The following is a 6,644-nucleotide window of genomic DNA, read 5'->3' as shown; positions in this document are numbered from 1 at the left end:
TTATTATTTTTTTAAAATTATATTTTTGAAAAACGAAAATAAAGAAAAAATTTTTGAAAGATTTTTGAAAACTTTTTTGAAAGGAAAATAAAAAGAAAATTACCTAATTTGAGCAATAAGATGAACCGTCAGTTGTCCATGCTCGAACAATCCCCGGCAACGGTGCCAAAAACTTGGTGGATGAAATTGTGATCATCAACAATGGCTCCAAAGATTTGGTGCTCTCAAACGTGAATCTCACTTTGTCACAACTCTGCACAACTAACCAGCAAGTGTACTGGGTCGTCCAAGTAATACCTTACGTGAGTAAGGGTCGATTCCACAAAGATTGTTGGTATGAAGCAAGCTATGGTCATCTTGTAAATCCCAGTCAGGCGGATTTAACTGGATTAAGAGATTATTGGTTTAAATAAAGATAATAAAATAAATAGAAAATAAAGATAAAGTTACTCATGTAATTCAATAATGGGAATTTCAGATAGTTGTATGGAGGTGTTGTGTTCCTTCTGAATCTCTGCTTTCCTACTTCTTCCTTCTAGTTTTTCATCACTCCTTTCTATGGCAAGCTGTATGTAGGGCATCACCATTGTCAATGGCTACATCCCATCTTTTCAGTGAAAATAGTCCAAATGCTCTGTCACAGCACGGCTAATCATGTGTCGGTTCTCAATAAGGTTGGAATAAAATCCAGTGATTCTTTTGCGTCTGTCACTAACGCCCAGCCTTCAGGAGTTTGACGCTCGTCACAGTCATTCAATCCCGGAATCCTACTCGGAATACCACAGACAAGGTTAGACTTTCCGGATTCCCATGAATGCCGCCATCAATTCTAGCTTATACCACGAAGATTCTGATCAAGGAATCCAAGAGATATGCGCCAGGCCTAAGGTAGAACAGAAATGGTTGTCAGTCACGTGCGTTCATAGGTGAGAATGATGATGAGTGTCACGGATCATCACATTCATCAAGTTGAAGTGCAACGAATATCTTAGAACAGGAATAAATAGAATTGGATAGAAGATAGTAGTAATTGCATTAAAACTTGAGATACAGCAGAGCTCCACACCCTTAATCTATGGTGTGTAGAAACTCCACTGTTGAAAATACATAAGTGAAAGGTCCAGGCATGGCCGAATGGCCAGCCCCTAGATCTAAGAACTAAACGTCCAAAGATTGAATAATACAATCAAAGATATCTAATAAACTAGTAAAAAGTTCTATTTATACTAAACTAGCTACTAGGGTTTACAAAGGTAAGTAATTGATGCATAAATCCACTTCAGGGGCCCACTTGGTGTGTGCTTGGGCTGAGCTTGATCTATCCACGAGCTGAGGCTTCTCTTGGAGTTGAACGACAAGTTGTAACGTGTTTTGGGTGTTCAACTCTGGTTCATGACGTGTTTCTGGCGTTTGACTCCAGAATGCAGCATGGAACTGGCGTTGAGCGCCAGTTTACATCGTCAAAAAAACTTGAAATCACAGAAAAACACACAAACTCATAGTAAAGTCCATAAATGTGATTTTTGCATAAAAACTAATAATTATATACTAAAAACTAACTAAATCATACTAAAAACTACCTAAAAACAATGCCAAAAAGTGTATAGATTATCCGCTCATTAGTTGTCCTACACATCAAACTTAACACAGAGATGAATTGTAGATATAATTGCACATAACTTATTCAAAAAAGATCGGCCAAGTATAAAGTTATAAGGACTAAAACAATCAACTACAAGGCATTCAACATCTAAAGTTTTGGTTAGAGGACTGATGAGCGGATAATTTGTATACTTTTTGGCATTGTTTTTAGTATGTTTTTGGTATGATCTAGTTAGTTTTTAGTATATTTTTATTAGTTTTTAGTTAAAATTCACTTTTCTGGACTTTACTATGAGTTTGTGTGTTTTTCTGTGATTTCAGGTATTTTCTGGCTGAAATTGAGGGACCTGAGCAAAAATCTGATTCAGAGACCAAAAAGGACTGCAGATGCTGTTGGATTCTGACCTCCCAGCACTCGAAGTGGATTTTCTGGAGCTACAGAAGCTAAATTGGCGCGTTCTCAACGGCGTTGGAAAGTAGACATCCTGGGCTTTCCAGCAATATATGATAGTCCATACTTTGCCCAAGATTTGATGGCCCAAACCGGCGTTCAAAGTCACCTCAAGAAATCCCAGCGTTAAACGCTGGAACTGGCACCCAAATGGGAGTTAAACGCCCAAACTGGCACCAAAGCTGGCGTTTAACTCCAAGAAGAGTCTCTACACGAAATTTGCTTCATTGCTCAGCCCAAGCACACACCAAGTGGGCCCGGAAGTGGATTTTTATGTCTTTTACTCATTTCTGTACACCTTAGGCTACTAGTTTCTTATAAGTAGAACCTTTTATGATTGTATAGGGGAGATCAGATCAGATCAGATCAGATCAGATCAGATCGGGGGGTAGCTATCTTCATTTTTGAGGCTATCTTAGATCCTTGGGAGGCTGGCCATTCGGCCATGCCTAGACCTTATGCTTATGTATTTTCAACGGTGGAGTTTCTACACACCATAGATTAAGGTGTGGAGCTCTGCTGTACCTCGAGTATTAATGCAATTACTATTGTTCTTCCATTCAATTCGCTTGTTCTTTATCCAAGATATCACTTGTTCTTCAACTTGATGAAGGTGATGATTGACGCCCATCACCATTCTCACTCATGAACAAAGTGATTGACAACCACTCTTGTTCTACACGCATTTGAGGCTTAGTGAATATCTCTTGGATTCCTGATTGCACGATGCATGGTTGATCGCCTGACAACCGAGTGCTCGCCTGACAAACGAGCCAACCATTCCGTGAGATCAGAGTCTTCGTGGTATAGGCAAGAACTGATGGCGGCATTCAAGAGAATCCGGAAGGTCTAACCTTGTCTGTGGTATTCTGAGTAGGATTCAATGACTGAATGACTGTGACGTGCTTCAAACCTGTAACTTACTGGGCGTTAGTGACAGACGCAAAAGAATCACTGGATTCTATTCCAGTAGGGGAGGGAACCACACCGGTGATTGGCAGCACTGTGACAGAGTGTGTGCATTAGCTTTCACTGCGAGGATGGGAGGTAGCTGCTGACAACAGTGAGACCCTACACGAGTTTGCCATGGAAAGGAGTAGGAAGGATTGGATGAAGGCAGTAGGAAAGCAGAGAGACGGAAGGGAAGGCATCTTCATGCACTTATCTGAAGTTCCTACCAATGAATTACATAAGTATCACTATCTTTATCTTTATGTTATTTTCGTTCATCATCATTATCATTTGAGTTTGCCTGACTAAGATTTACAAGATGACCATAGCTTGCTTCAATACTAACAATCTCCGTGGGATCGACCCTTACTCACGTAAGGTTTATTACTTGGACGACCCAGTGCACTTGCTGGTTAGTTGTGCGAAGTTGTGTAATGCCATGGTATTGAGCTACCAAGTTTTTGGAGCCATTACCGGGGATTATGAGAGTTGTGAAAAAGTATAGTTCACAATTTCGCGCACCAAGTTTTTGGCGCCGTTGCCGGGGATTGTTCAAGTTTTGAGCAAGCTTTGGTAACATCAGTGCCAAGATCCGGCAACAACATCAAGTTTTGGTGTTATTGCCCGGGATTGTTTAGGCTGGACAACTGACGGTTCATCTTGTTGCTTAGATTAGGTATTTTTTTTTTCGAAATTCTTGAAGATGAGTTCTAGAGTTTCATGATGATTTGTTGAAATCTGGCTGGCTGAGAAACCATGTCTAATCTGATTGGACCGAGGTTTCAACTTATCACCACAAGAGCTTATTGATTTTCATCAATTTTGCTTTTGGAGCAATGATTGCTAAGGCTTGGCTGGCCTCTGGCCATGTCTAGTGTTTTGGACCGAAGCTTTCTTTGAAAGCTTGGCTGGCTGTGAAGCCATGTCTAATTCCTGGACCGGAGTCTTAGACTAGCATTGCACTGATTCCTGGAATTCTCATTAAGAATTTTGATACCTTTTTCCACTTAATTTTCGAAAAACACAAAAAAATTTTAAAAAAATCATAAAACCCAAAAATATTTCTTGTTTGAGTCTAGAGTCTCATCATGAGTTTGGTGTCAATTGCATGCATTCATGTATCTTGGTGATCTTCAAGATGTTCTTGATGATTTACTTGCTCTGATCTTTGAATTCAATTTGACTTGATTGTTTTGTGTGTCTCATATGCATTTTCATTTTGTTAGTGTCAGTAGTTTACAAACTGCTAAGTTTGGTGTCTTGCATGCATTGTTATTTGATTCTTGTTGCATTTTGGTTTGTCCTTATTACTAAAAATCCAAAAATATTTTTAATTTGTGTCTTTTCAAGTCAATAATACAGAGAATTGAAGATTCAGAACACACAGCAGAGGAATTGCACAGAAAAAGCTGGGCGTTCAAAACGCCCAGTGAAGAAGGACAGACTGGCGTTTAAACGCCAGCCAGGGTACCTGGTTGGGCGTTTAACGCCCAAAAAGGTAGCATTTTGGGCGTTAAACGCCAGAATGTATACCATTCTGGGCGTTTAACGCCAGGATGGCTAAGGGAGGAAGATTTTGTTTTCAAATCAGATTTTTTCTAAGTTTTCAAAATCTTTTCAAAATCAAATCTTTTTCAAATCAATTTTTCAATCAAATCTTATTCAAAATCAATTTCTTTCTATTTTTAAAGATACTTACTATCAATTAATGATTTGATTCAACATTTCAAGTATGTTGCCTTTTCTGTTGAGAAAGGTTTTATGTTTGAATCATATCTTTTCTTGTTAGGCAAGTCATCAATTTTAAAATCATATCTTTTCAAATTGTTTTCAAAACATATCTTTTAAAATTGTTTTCAAATCATATCTTCTCAATCACATCTTTTAAATCAATCATATCTTTTTAATCACATCTTTTTCAAAACAGTTTTCAATCAAATCTTTTTGATTTCCAATTTCAAAATCTTTTTCAAAAATCACTTTATTTCTTTTCCATTTTCATTTTCGAAAATTAAGTATTGTTTTTCAAAAATGTTTTCAAATTTTCTACTTAATTTTCGAAAATCACTTCCCTCCTTCTCATATCCTTCTATTTATGGACTAACACTATCCTTTAATGTAAAATTCGAACTCCATTCTCTCTGATAAGTTCGAATTTTCCACTTCTGTCTTCTACTCTTCTTTTCCTCTGACACCTAAAGGAACCTCTGTACTGTGACATAGAGGATTCCACATCTTCTTGTTCCCTTCTCTTCTTATGAGCAGGAGCAAAGACAAAGGCATTCTTGTTGAGGCTGATCCTGAACCTGAAAGGACCTTGAAGAGAAAGCTAAGAGAAGCCAAGACACAACTCTCTTTAGAACACCTGGACGAATTCTTCAAGGAAGAAGAACAAATGGCAGCTGCAAACAACAACAATGCCAACAATGCAAGGAAGGTGCTGGGTGACTTTACTGCACCTACTCCCGACTTCTATGGGAGAAGCATCTCTATCCCTGCCATTGGAGCAAACAACTTTGAGCTTAAGCCTCAATTAGTTTCTCTAATGCAACAGAATTGCAAGTTCCATGGACTTCCAATGGAAGATCCTCATCAGTTTTTAGCTGAATTCTTGCAAATCTGTGACACAGTCAAGACTAATGGGGTAGACCCTGAGGTCTATAGACTGATGCTATTCCCTTTTGCTGTAAGAGACAGGGCTAGAACATGGTTGGACTCTCAACCTAAAGAAAGCCTGGACTCTTGGGAAAAGCTAGTCAATGCCTTCTTGGCAAAGTTCTTTCCACCTCAAAAATTGAGTAAGCTTAGAGTGGAAGTCCAAACCTTCAGACAGAAGGATGGAGAATCCCTCTATGAAGCTTGGGAAAGATACAAACAATTGATCAGAAAGTGTCCCACTGATATGCTTTCTGAATGGAGCATCATAGGTATTTTCTATGATGGTCTCTCTGAACTGTCCAAGATGTCTTTGGATAGCTCTTCTAGAGGATCTCTTCATCTGAAGAAGACGCCTACTGAGGCTCAAGAACTGATTGAAATGGTTGCAAATAACCAATTCATGTACACTTCTGAAAGAAATCCTGTGAATAATGGGACTAGTCAGAAGAAAGGAGTTCTTGAGATTGATACTCTGAATGCCATATTGGCTCAGAATAAAATATTGACTCAACAAGTCAATATGATTTCTCAAAGTCTGTCTGGAATGCAAAATGCACCAAGCAGTACTAAGGAAGCTTCATCTGAGGAAGAAGCTTATGATCCTGAGAACCCTTCAATAGAAGAGGTGAATTACATGGGAGAACCCTATGGAAACACCTATAATCCTTCATGGAGGAATCATCCAAATCTTTCATGGAAGGATCAACAGAGACCTCAACAAGGTTTCAATAACAATAATGGTGGGAGAAACAGGTTTAGCAATAGCAAGCCTTTCCCATCATCTTCTCAGCAACAGACAGAGAGTTCTAAGCAGAATACCTCTGACTTAGCAACTATGGTCTCTGATCTAATTAAGACCACTCAAAGTTTCATGACTGAAACTAGATCCTCCATTAGGAATTTGGAAGGACAAGTGGGTCAGCTGAGCAAGAAAATTACTGAACTTCCTCCAAGCACTCTCCCAAGCAATACTGAAGAAAAT

General features: G+C 38.8%; 1 non-coding gene across 1 annotated transcript; it reads right to left on the bottom strand.

Annotated features, from left to right (window-relative positions):
- Positions 1 to 5,804: 5,804 nt before the first annotated feature.
- On the bottom strand, positions 5,805 to 5,912 carry LOC112704583 (small nucleolar RNA R71). Its single transcript, XR_003155200.1, has one exon. It is a non-coding gene; the product is annotated as a small nucleolar RNA R71 (small nucleolar RNA).
- Between the last annotated feature and the right edge of the window lie 732 nt (positions 5,913 to 6,644).

This window comes from Arachis hypogaea, chromosome 7, assembly GCF_003086295.3.
Source record: "Arachis hypogaea cultivar Tifrunner chromosome 7, arahy.Tifrunner.gnm2.J5K5, whole genome shotgun sequence".
In the NCBI taxonomy this organism is placed as follows: domain Eukaryota; kingdom Viridiplantae; phylum Streptophyta; class Magnoliopsida; order Fabales; family Fabaceae; genus Arachis; species Arachis hypogaea.
The sequence above is the reverse complement of the archived record's forward strand: the minus strand, read 5'-3'. Positions and strand labels throughout refer to the sequence as shown.